Source organism: Chiloscyllium punctatum, chromosome 18, assembly GCF_047496795.1.
Source record: "Chiloscyllium punctatum isolate Juve2018m chromosome 18, sChiPun1.3, whole genome shotgun sequence".
In the NCBI taxonomy this organism is placed as follows: domain Eukaryota; kingdom Metazoa; phylum Chordata; class Chondrichthyes; order Orectolobiformes; family Hemiscylliidae; genus Chiloscyllium; species Chiloscyllium punctatum.
In genome coordinates, this window is record NC_092756.1 from 54,530,930 (window position 1) to 54,543,421 (window position 12,492).

The window sequence follows — 12,492 nt, forward strand, 5'->3', positions numbered from 1 at the left end:
GATAACGTCAACTGCTGCACTTAGCACCAAATTCCATAGATTCACAGATTTATCTGAAGAAGTCCATCCTGAACTCAGTCCTAAATCTGATATCCCCTTATTTTGACTCTCTGCTCCCTAGTTTGCTCTGTCCCCAGTGGAAATTACATCCCTTCATAATTTCATTTTCTTTTCCTATCCAACCCCCCATACTTCGAAATTCCAATGAGTATAGAACTAGTTTTCTCAATCTCTCCGCATACGCCAACCCTCTGAAATCCTGACTCAAACTAGTGATCCTCCACTGCACCCTCTCCAGTGCCAGTACATCCTTCCTGAAGTAAGGAGACCAAACCTGTACACAGTACTCCAGGTGTGGCCTATCCAACACCCTGTACATCTGCAGCATAACCATCCCTCTAGCAATGAAGGACAATATTCCCTTCACTGCCTTATTTACCTGCTGCACCTGCCAACCAACTTCCTGTGATTCATGCACAAGGAAACCCAGCTCCCTCTGTACAGCAGCTTGCTGCAAGGTTTTACCATTTCATCAGTTAGCTGTTAGTCCGACCAAAATGGATGACCTCACATTTCCCAACATTGTCCTCCATCTTTTCGACCCTTACCCAATCACTTAACCTATCCGTATCCCTCTGCAGACTTACATTGGCCTCTACACACATTGTTCTACCACTCAGCTTAGTGTTGTCTACCTTTCATGAATCGATGCTGTCTGCTCTGAGACAATTTCTATCCAGATAGCTCACTATTTCTTCCTTGAGAGATCAGGCATTTCCCCCATTACAGAAGTTATGCTAACAGGTCCATTTTAAAATGTTGGCATCACATTTGCAGCTATCTAATCTGTCAGAACCGTCCCAGAGTCCAGCACATTTTAGTGAATTATCACGAGTGCGTTTGCTATTTAGCCGCTGCCATCTGTTATAGTCCCCTGGGATGCACTCCATCAGGGCCAGACGACCCATCTACCTTTAGGCTGCTACCTTTCCCAACACCACCTCTTTACTAATAATGATTGCTTCTCTGTCCTCATCTGCCATTGCATCCATAGGCCCGCAACAACGAGAGTACACAGACAGTATGTTCCTGTTAAGGCCAAGGCTGGGAGGTGTAAGGAATGCTGCCTGTCGAGAGAAATTGAGGGCCTGGTCAAGAAAATGAAGGAGGGATATGGCAGGAACAGACAGCTGGGTTTGCGGGAATCCCTTCAGGAGTAAAAGGGCAGTAGAAGTATAGTCGGGGGAAACCATGAGGGCTAAAAGGGGACATGAGATAGCTTTGGGAAATAGGTTTAAGGGAGAACCCAAAGAGATTCGACAAATACACCTAGGACAAAAGAGTAACAAAAGAGTGGGCGGCACGGTGGAACAGTGGTTAGCACTGCTGCCTCACAGCGCCGGAGACCCGGGTTCAATTCAGGCGACTGACTGTGTGGAGTTTGCACGTTCTCCCCGTGTCTGCGTGGGTTTCCTCCGGGTGCTCCGGTTTCCTCCCACAGTCCAAAGATGTGCAGGTCAGGTGAATTGGCCATGCTAAATTGCCCGTAGTGTTAGGTAAGGGGTCGATGTCGATGTAGATGTAGATGTAGATGTAGGGGTATGGGTGGGTGCGCTTCGGCGGGGCGGTGTGGATTTGTTGGGCCGAAGGGCCTGTTTCCACACTGTAAGTAAGTAACCAGGCAGAGATTAGGGACCCTGAAAGGTCAGCAAGGCTGTCTGTGGAACCATCGGAGGTGGGAGGATTTCATGTCAGCTTTTACTTAGAGGATGTGGAAGTGAGACAGTTTGGAAAAATAAATAGTGATAACTTGAAAAGTGTCCATATTACAGAGAATGAGGTACTGGATATCTTATAATACATAAAGCTGAATAAATCCCTGGGACCTGATCAGGTGTGTCCCAGAACTTTGTGGAAAGTTAGGGAAGTGATTGCCGGGCCCCTCGCTGAGATATTTGTATCACCAATAGCCACAGGTGAGGTGTTGTAAGACGGGCGCCATTATTTGAGAAAGGTGGTGAGGAAAGTCCAGGGAACAATACACCAGTGAACCTAAAGTCAGGCAAGTTGTTGGAAGGGCTTCTCACTGACAGGATTTGGATGTTTTGGAAAGGCAAGAAATAATTAGGGATAGTCAGCATGGCTTTGTGCATGGAAATCACTAACTTGGTCTTCAGAAAGATGTTCAACAAGTTAAACATAACAGACTGGTTAACAAATTTTAGAAAATTGGCTGGTAAATTGGAGACAGAGGATAGTGGTGAAGGTTTGCTTTTCGGACTGGAGGCCTGTGATGAGCAATATGGTGTAAGGATTGGGGTTGGGTCCACTGCTTTTCATCATTTATATAAATGATTTCTATGTGAATTTAGGAGCTATGATTAGTGACTTTACATAGACACCAAAATTGGAGATGCAGTGGACAGGGAAGAAAGTTACCTCAGAGAACAATGAGACTTCAATCAACTGGGCTGAGGAGTGGCAGATGGAGTGGAATTCAGATAAATGTGAGATGCTGCATTTTGGAAAAACAAATCAGGGCGGGACTTATACATTTAATGGGAAGGGCCTGGGGAGTGTTGCTGAACAAAGAGATGTTGAGGTGCAGGTTCATAGTTCTTTGAAAGTGGAATAGGCAGGGTGGTGAAGAAGACGTTTGGTTAACTTGCCTTTATTGGTCTGTGCATTATGTATAGGAGTTGCGACATTATTTTGCAGCTGTACAGGACATTGATTCAGCCATTTCTGGAATTCTGCTTTCAGTCCTGGTCTCCCTGCTATCGGAATGATATTATAAAACTTGAAAGGATTCAGAAAAGATGTGCAAAGATGTTTCCAGGGTTGTGGGTTTGACCCATACAGAGAGGCTGAATAGGCTCGGGCTGTTTTCACTGGAGCATCGGGTGCTGAGAGGTGACCTTCGAGGTTGATAAATCGTGAAGGACATGGATAGGGTGAACAGCTAGGGTCTTATTCCCAGGTTAGGGGAGTCCAAAACCAGAGAGCACAGACGGGAGGTGTGAGGGAAAAGATTTAAATGTCATCTAAAGAGCAATGTTTTCAAGCTGAATATGGTACGTGTATGGAATGAGCTGCCTGAGGAAGTGTGGAGGCTGGTACGATTACATTTAAAAGGCATCTGATTGGGTACGTGTTTAGGAAACTTAGAAGGATATGGGCAAAGTGTTGGCAAATGGGACAAGATTAATTTAGGATATCTGGGCGGCATTGATGAGTTGGACCGAAGTGTCTGTTTCTGTGCTGTGAATCTCTATGACACTAATAAATTCAAATTAAAATAGATTTCTCTTTTATGGAGAGTTAACAAAAGACCTGACAATTCTCCTTGGAGCTGAGAAGGTTAAGCAGTGGTTTCAACCAGAAACAGATTTGTTTCCAGGATATTTAATTTACAGAGACACTGAGAGAAATTATTGTCACAATTTTTAGTAACTACTTTCAGGTAATTGGCAAATAATGCAGCTTAAAAATGTGAAGGTGATTTTATTCAGTAGGTTCTGAGCATCTGGAACAGTTTGAACCACAGCTGGATGCAACTTTTGTTATTGTCAAAACAGATTTGGAATTTAACTATTTGAGGATAAATGTGGAGGGCTACTGGTAAATGGGAGTGGAGAAAGGGCAGATTGGCAGCATCTCCAGAGGAAGAAATAACAGCCCCAATGGGCTGAATAGCCCCCAGCCCCTGTGCTCTGTGATACTGCCCCATTCACTGAATGATGAATCTCATCCCAGGGCAGAGCCACAGTCATGTACAGCAAAGAAACAGACCCTTTCGTCAAACTAGTCCACACCAACCAGATATCCCAACCTAATCTAGTCCTATGTGAGAGCAGTTGGCCCATATCACACTACGCCCTTCCTATTCATATACCCATCCAGCTGACTTTCAAATGGTGGAACTATACCAGCTGTCACCACTTCCCTGACAGTAGATTCCATATACGCACATGAAAAAAGTTGCCCCTTGTGTCTCTTTTATATCATTCTCCCCTCACCTTAAACCTATGCCCCCTCGTTCTGGACTTCCTAACCCCAGGGAAAAGACCTTGTCTCTGTATCCCATCCACGCCCCTCATGATTTTATAAACCTCTGAGGTCACCCCTCAACCTCCTACCACTCAAGTCACAATGGGACCTGGCTGATTGATGGCAGCTTCAGACCAATAGGGGAGTTGGTGTAATCCTCCCGCCAATGGGACTGAATGAGGGGTGTGGCCAGCAGGCCAACACGTGACCATGAGCTGTGCAGGTGCAATGTCACTGTGAGGGGGGGACTCAGTGAGTGTGAAGGGAGTGGGAGAGACGGGAGAGACAGCAGAGACTGGGAGAGAAAATGAGTTTGTGTACTGAGTGGGTTGATAAACACACTATGTAGGCTGCTAGACCTGAATTACAAACTCCCAGTAAATGAAAACCAAAGGAATTGCGGATGCTGTAAATCAGAAACAACTGGAAGATCCTGAAAATGCTCAGCAGGTCTGGCAGCACCTGTGAAGAGAAGTCAAAATTAACATTTCTGATCCAATGACCCTTCGTCAGAACTGATGTTCCTGAGAAACAATGTCGGTTTATATGCAGAAGGTAGGGGTTAAAGAGTAAATGATAGGTGGTGATCGATTCCAAAGAACGCGATGGACAAAGGAGTGGATAACGATCTGGCTGGGGGAGGGTGAATAGCTGTTTATGGAGACTGTTAGTGACGAACCATAAGTAGTTGTAATTGCAGGCGATGTAATAACAGGGCCTGGTCTATGGGATGGGGGCTAGGACACTCGTACGTAGGAGACTTAGGACTTAAAATTATGGAATCCAATATTGAGGCCAGAGGGCTGAAGGGTCCCCAGGTACAAGATGAGGTGATGTTCTTCCAATTTGTGTTAAAGTGTCCCGCTGAATGTGCACAGCACGTCAGGCAGTATGCAAGGAGCAGGCGAATTGACATATTGGGCATAAGCACTACTTCAGGAATGTGAGGGTGGGGAAGAGGACAGATAATAGGATGGGTGTGTAGGGCTGTTGGGAAGGTATTTGGGAAGGCGATAGGAAAATGCAGGTGGGGGTAATGGTGAGAGGGTGTAGTGAATAATTGGGAAGGAAGATGGACAGATGGGACAGTTTGAGGGCGGTGCTGAGTTGGAGGATTGGATCTGAGATAAGGTCGGGGAGAGGAAATGAGTAAATGTTGCCATGTTGTTGAAGGATCGCTCCATCCCACCTATTATTTACTCTTTTACCTCTATCTCCTGCAGTCCAAAGACGTGTAGGTTAGGTGAATTGGCCAAGCTAAATTTCCCGTCGTGTTCAGGGATGTGAAGGTGAGGTGTGTTGTTCAGGAGAAATTTAGAATAATAGAGTAGTGGAATGAGTCTGGGTGGGATACTCTTCGGAGGGTCAGTGTGGATTTGTTGGACCGAATGGCCTGTTTCCACACTCTAGGGAGTCTAATTTTCCCAGCTGCCATCGGTTCTGAGGAAGGGTCACTGGACCCGGAATGGCCCTTGGTGTGTGCAGGAGCCGGAAATTGGGAAGGGGGAGTGGCAGCGGAAACCGGGAGAAAATGATTCAGTTTAGACTGGGAAGTTTTATTTACACATCTGTACAGGACGTTAGTCCTGAATTAGAAACTCTTGGTCCCATGTTTCCAGCAAATGGGAAAACGGCTGTGGGCCTCAGTCAGTGATAGGTCCTGGGTTATGACTGCCATTTTTATTGGGTGCACGGTACAGTAAGGTGCATGGACATGTCCTCTTCCTGGGTGGGGGAGGGGTGATTTGAAGACGAGCGTTTACACATCAGACACATACCAGAGAAATATTTGTCTTTCCAATTCATCCTGCACTGGCTGAGATTTGTTTTGTGAATTCTTTTTATGGGATATTAAATGAGAATAATTGAGGACAGGATCTCAAAAAAGCAGATTTCTGCACTCAGCGGAGTCATCAGGATCTGGATATCATTAGCATTTTCCTGTGGAAGGAGAAAGGGTTGTCTGTTCTGTCTCTGGGAAAATATCTCCAATACTTTTGTGAAGCAACATGCAGAAAGATGTTCAGATTTGTGGTTGAATCGCCCATGGGCGATTTGGCCTGAGTGGGAGCACAGATTTATCCAGATTATACATAGTCTCTTTGCAGGAACTGTCAGATTTAGTCCCAATCACTCACTTCATAATGTTAACCTGTAAACTCCTAATTTTCAACTTCCTTCGAAATTTTCATTAAAATTCTTTGTGAACTCAAATTCCAGCACATTTTCAGATGGAATGCTCCAGGTTCTGACAACTGTCTGTTCATCCAGAAACTGCTGAGGTCCATGTTGACTCTGGGGTTACAAAGGGCTGAGCTGAAAGATGAGATGCAGTTCCTGAGCTCCCATTGCGATGCATTGGAACAGGACAGGAGGCTGGGGGCAGTGTAGGTGTGAGCAGACAATGAAAATGACAGCGCTGCACTGAGTGTTGCTTGACTCAATGAGTGTGTTTTGGAGTTGGATGAAAACAGAGGGAGGTGAGACAGGGAGAAGTTGAAGCTGAAACTCTGGTTTAGTTCAGGCCATTGAGAAATTCACATGGTCCCAATGGGAACAGCCAATTTGTAAGTGATACCTGCAGAGTATTTGTTAAGTTTTTAAAATATAACGTATCAGCTTAAGTAAAGATTGGGGCTTTTGATATATAATGGAAATGTTTGAAGTGAAGGAAGGTTGAAAGCTCTTTTAAATTCTCTTAATGGGAGTAATTAGCTGAATCTAGAGAGACGTTGTGACAGGAGCCCTCAGACCCATGGTGTGCTCCTCTTGTACAATGTGGGAAATAAGGGATACTTTCAGTATTCCTGACGGCTATGTGTGCAGGAAGTGGGCCCACCTACAGCTGCTGGGAAACTGCTTTTCAGACCTGGAGTTATGAGTGGACTCACTGTGGAGCATCTGAGAATGTTATGGACAGCACATTTAGTGAGTTCGTCACACTGCAAGGTGAGGGTTACACAGGCAGGAAGGGAATGGGTGACCATCAAACCAAATAAAAGGCTCAGGAAGGCAGTGCAGGAATCCCCAGTGATCATCCACTTCTCAAAAAGATACTGAATCCTGCTTGGGATTCTGTTGGGGGTGAATGCGTGGAGTGGCTTCTCGGGAAATCAGCAACAGCCAGGTTCATGATACCACAGATAGCTCTGCTGTACAGAACCGGAGGAAAGACAGTGGCAGGGTTATAGTGACAGGGGAGTCAATGGTCAGGGGTACAGGCAGGCACTTCTGTGGCCACAGACATGAATCCAGGATGGTACGTTACCTCCCTGGTGCCAGGATCCGTGATTATCATGGAGCAGCTGCAGGACATTCTGGAGCTGGAGGGTAAAGTCAGTGGTTGTGGAACAAACCGATACCAATGTCATCACTAAACAAAGGGATGAGATCCTGAAAGCTGGATATAGGGAGATCATGGATACAGTAAAATGTAGCTCCTGAAATAAAATAATGTCTGACTTACTCACAGTGCCATGGGCTAGTGAGAGCAGGAATAAGAGGATAGATCAGTTGGAGGTGTGACTGGCGAAATGGTGAACCAGAGAAGGGTTTAGATTCTTCAGGCACTGGGACCGTTTCTGGGTGGGTCCTGTACCAGCCTGACCGGTTACCCCTGGGCAGAGCTGGGAGAAATCTCCTGGTGGAGGCTTTTGCCACTCCCATTGGTGCAGTTTAAACTCGTCTAACAGGTGGATGGGAACTAAAGTGTAGGCTTAGATGGGTCAGATTCAGGACAGGGAATGGGAGGTAGAATATTAGTGAGGTAGTCAGCGGCTCAGAAAGCCAAAGGAAAGGAGGATTAAATGAAGATTGAGTCCCTCTTCATCCATCAGTCCGACCATCCCAGGAATTATAGTCAGCAAAATATGGAGCTGTACAGCTCTCTGACTCTAAGTGCTTGAGCAAAATGGGGGAAATCCACAATAAAAACAAGTGCTGGAGATCCTCAGCAGGTCGGGCAGCATCCGAAATGGTGACAGATGCAGGAAACATTGCAGCCTTGAAGAAGTGTTGAGATGATCACTACAATATCGGTTACACGCTGAGTGCCAGAACGTGGGACTAGAATTAATAGATGCTTGATGACCAGCATGAAAACGATGGGGCTGGAAAGGTGACATTTCGGGTCAGGACTATTCATCAGGGCTGACAAAGAGTTCCGACCCAAAACATCAACCTTCCTGCTCCTGTGATGCAGCCTGACCTGCTGCACTTCCCCAGATCCACATTGTATGGACTCTGACTTCCAGCATCTGCAGCCCATAACTATCTCCACATCCCAGGACTCAGGCTGGTGACCCTCCTTTACTCTGTCAATAACCAGGGTAGCCTTCCTTGGGAAAGGGGAACAAAGGTATACACAGTACTCCAGGTGTGGTCTCACCAAGGCCCTTCCAGAAAGGGATCCCTGCTACTGTACACGAATCCTCTCACGAGGAAGGTCACCCATCATTTACATTCTCCACTGCTTCCCACTCCTGCCTGCTTCCGAAAAAGAGGGAATCGCAGAGAAACATGGAATCAAATGAGTCAGAGTCTCTGGTATAAAACTGTTGAACACAATGCCCCCATCTTCTACATAACTGGCCATCAAGCGCACGTGCCTGGTTTGATCATCTAACCACTTCTTCAAGGCTGCAATGTTTCCTGCATCTGTAAGCGTTTCAGACGCTGCCAGACCTGCTGAGGATTTCCAGCACTTTGTTTTCTCTGTTGTGCAGTACTGAAAGGGGGGATTTGCAGTTGAGAAATTCAAATTGAACTTCATGTTCAGTTTGGATAGTTACTTGATCCGTGCCGATCTGAATATCATTGACCTTTTCATTTGGATGGAAAGGTGTGCATTCTGTCCGTGGGCAAATATTTCAAATGTCAGTGTGATTGGGGACAAAGTACTGAGACAGTGAAGTCCATGTTAGCGTGGGGACTGTGGAGAGAGATTTCATTGGTTTTTGAATGTCTAAAAAATCATGGCACGTTTCCCAGGAACAATTAAGCCACTGGATTTGTATGAGGGCAATTAACCATGAAACGAGAAGACAAAAGGATTCCTGCATCATGAACGAAGCTATGAAAATGGGATTGCTGTAATGGAGTGAATTATCGATCATGGATTGTAATCCATTGGCGTTGTCCCGTCAGTTCCAGTGCCGTGGGGAAACACTGGAAATGTGACCAATGCAGTGTAGGTTTCAGTTATTAAACTGGAAAAGGTGCTGAAGAAATTTACAAGGATGATGCCAGGGCTCAGGGGTCCGAGTTACAGGGAGAGGTTGGACAAGCGAGGGCTTTTTTGTTTAGAGCAGAGGAAACCGAGGGGGAATATTTTATAGAAGTTTATAAGATCATGAGAGGCATGGGTAAGGTGAATGCACTCAGTCTTTTTCCCAGCGAACCAAGGACTGGAGGGCATCAGTTTAAGGTGAGAGGAGAAAGAATAAAAGGGAAGCTAAGGGGCAACTGTTTCCACCAGAGGGTGGTACGCATATGGAATGAGCTGCCATTGGAAGTGGTTGAGGCGGATACACGAATAACATGTAAAAGGCATTTGGACAAATACATGGATAGCAAAGTTTCAGAAGCAGATGGGCCAAGTGCAGGGAAATGTGGTCAGCGTGGATGGACATTCTGATCGGCATGGGACATTTTGGGCCAAAGGGCCTGTCTCTGCTGTAGGATGCTGTAACTAAGTGCATTTGCTATTTCTCCCACGAACTCTGGTATCCTGGGATGTATTCCATCAGGGCAATGAGACTTGTTTACCTTTAGCTCCATTAGCTTGCCCAGCTCTAACTCTTTCACGATAATGGTTATTATCTAGGTCCTCACCTTCCTCATTCTCCTTATCAATTACTGACATGTTCTTCGTATCCTCCATTGTGAAGACTGACTGCTGTGTACACATATTTCTGAACCCTGCTGGATAGGAATAACTAGGTACAGAACTCTGAGAGGTCTTCTTTGAGTATTTATTGATGAGACTTGGTAGTTACCTGGGGATTTTACGTGCAAAACGCCTTTAGGCAGCATCAGGTCCAATGTACGGCTCCCATTCTTCTACCGTTGTGATTTGTGACTTTGCATAGAGACGGTCTCTCAGGATTATCTCCATGGCAACAACAGTTAAAAAGTCTAGTTCAGTTCAACTCTGTGGTTAAACCACACACCCCTCCCCCCACGCCCCCGTGGCTCCCTCAAGTACCTGACAGGCGCTTCAGTTTCAGTGGGGCTGTCTGTCAGGATTCTGATGTGGAGGAGCCGGGGTTGGGGTGGGGTGGACAAAGTTAAAAACCACACAACACCAGGTTATAGTCCGACAGGTTTATTTGGAAGTACAAGCTTTTGGAGTGTGCTGTGATTTTGAACTTGATCAGGATTATCTCTATGGTAACAGTTAAATGCTTCAACAATTACAGAGGCCATATGTTCACCAAACAATAGGTTTCCCTCTAGCAGTGTAAACTGCTATTCTGTCCCTGGGCATTGCTACTCATCACTATTTATACCCAATCCCATCAAGCTTTCAGTTGACCTTTGAAGTTTACCTAATCTCCTAATTTCTCCTTGGTCATTGCCAATTTGTATGCCTTCTATTTCAATTTGATAGACTCCCTTATTTCCTTAGACACCCATGGCAGCTTACCCCTTTTCCGACAGTCCTTCCTTTTCACTGATATATACTTTTGCTGAGCACTTCGAAAAATTGCTTTGGTATTCCTCCACTGTCTGTAAACTATCCCCCCCATAAAGTCTTTGCTCCCAGTCGACATTACCAACTCCTGCCTCATCCTATTGTAGTCTTCTTTGTTTTAGCACAGGATCTTGGGACTGGATTTAATCTTCCCGCTTTCCATCTGTGTTCTAAATTCAACCAGATTTATCACGCGTCTTTTGTCAGATTACGAGGTGAGGCGATGTTTCCTGGGTGTTTTGGTTTTCATTATCAGTAACCTTGGCTTTGTAATAAATTACAGAATAAATATTCACAACAGAGTATTCTGGACAGTGTGAATGTACCACACAGTCTATAACTATAAATCACTGTTACCCCTCAGTTTAAAATTGCAAAATCATTATCTTCTACACACTTCCTCGCTATCTCAGTTTTGAATACTTTTCCACTTGACTATCCTCCATTTTCCGAAAATCTCCTTTGGTGAAGGTGGTGAGTTTTGGATTCCGCTTTCCAGTTATTACCGTAAGAAGATAAGCACTGGGCACAGGAGAGGCAATGCAGCCTTTCGAACCAGCTCCACCATTTAATACGGTGATGATTGAGCTCACCTCGGTCTCAGCTGGCTTTTCCCGCCTTTTCTCTCTCTCTCTCTCTCTCTCTCTCTCTCTCTCTCTTTCTCACCCTTCAGCTCATTGCAAATTAAAAATCTGTATCTGTCCATTAAATTTGCTCATTGTCTTGGCATCCACTGCGTTTTGAATAGGGAATTCCACAGATTCATAACACATCGAGATAGGTACATTCTTCTTCATGAGAATAAAATAGAATCCCTACAGTGCAGATTCATCCATCGAGTCCACACTAATCCTATAATTCAGACTCACCCATTCCCAGTATTTCCCATGGTTAATGGCTTAACCTGCACATGCATGGACACTGTGGTTTAGCATGGCGAATCCACCTAACCTGCACATCTTTGCACTTTGGGAAGAAACTGGAACACCGAACAAAACCATGCAGCCACTGGGAGAACGTGGAAACTCCACACGGTCACCTAAAGCTTGAATCAAACCAGGGTCTCTGAAGCTGTGAGGTAGAGGTGCTAGCCACTGAGCCACCTCTGCCGAAAACTGCTTCCCCTTATTGACCCCTCCACCCCGCAATTGACTGAATCTATATTCCTTACGTCAGAAATTGGGTTGTCTAACCAGATGTCTCAGTCAAACCCAGTGACAAGCCATATGTCCTGTCTGTCTGAATGGGGATCCTATAAACAACATCCTTCCACCCCACACGTTTCATTCACTTTCCAGAGACAAGGCTCCAGTGACTTCATGGGGACTGCAACTTCCATAATTCCTGAGGCAGGGACCACAGGTGTATTGGGAAACACGGCACTGTATATGTACAGAATGTGGGCGGGTTTTGGCGCACATGTTTTGGGGTAATTAGTGGAAAGTATTTCACACTGTGATTGGCTAGAGGAGGGACGTATCTGCTTGTAGTATTGATCAGTTGGGGGGTCAAAGTGTCACCCCACCCTCGTGGGACCACTCTCCATCCCCAGTTCGTTGTAATGCTGGGAATAAACTAATGGGAAACAAGGAATAATCTGACCCATTCTCCCAGACTGAAGGTTCCTCTTCTGTCCAGGATCTGCCACCTCCCTTTCTGTTTCCGTTTGTTTCATTCTGCTGTTTCATTATTGACTTTCAGCAACTGAAGGGAAAGGAAGTGAACCCAGAAAGGGTGCAGAGTCGAAC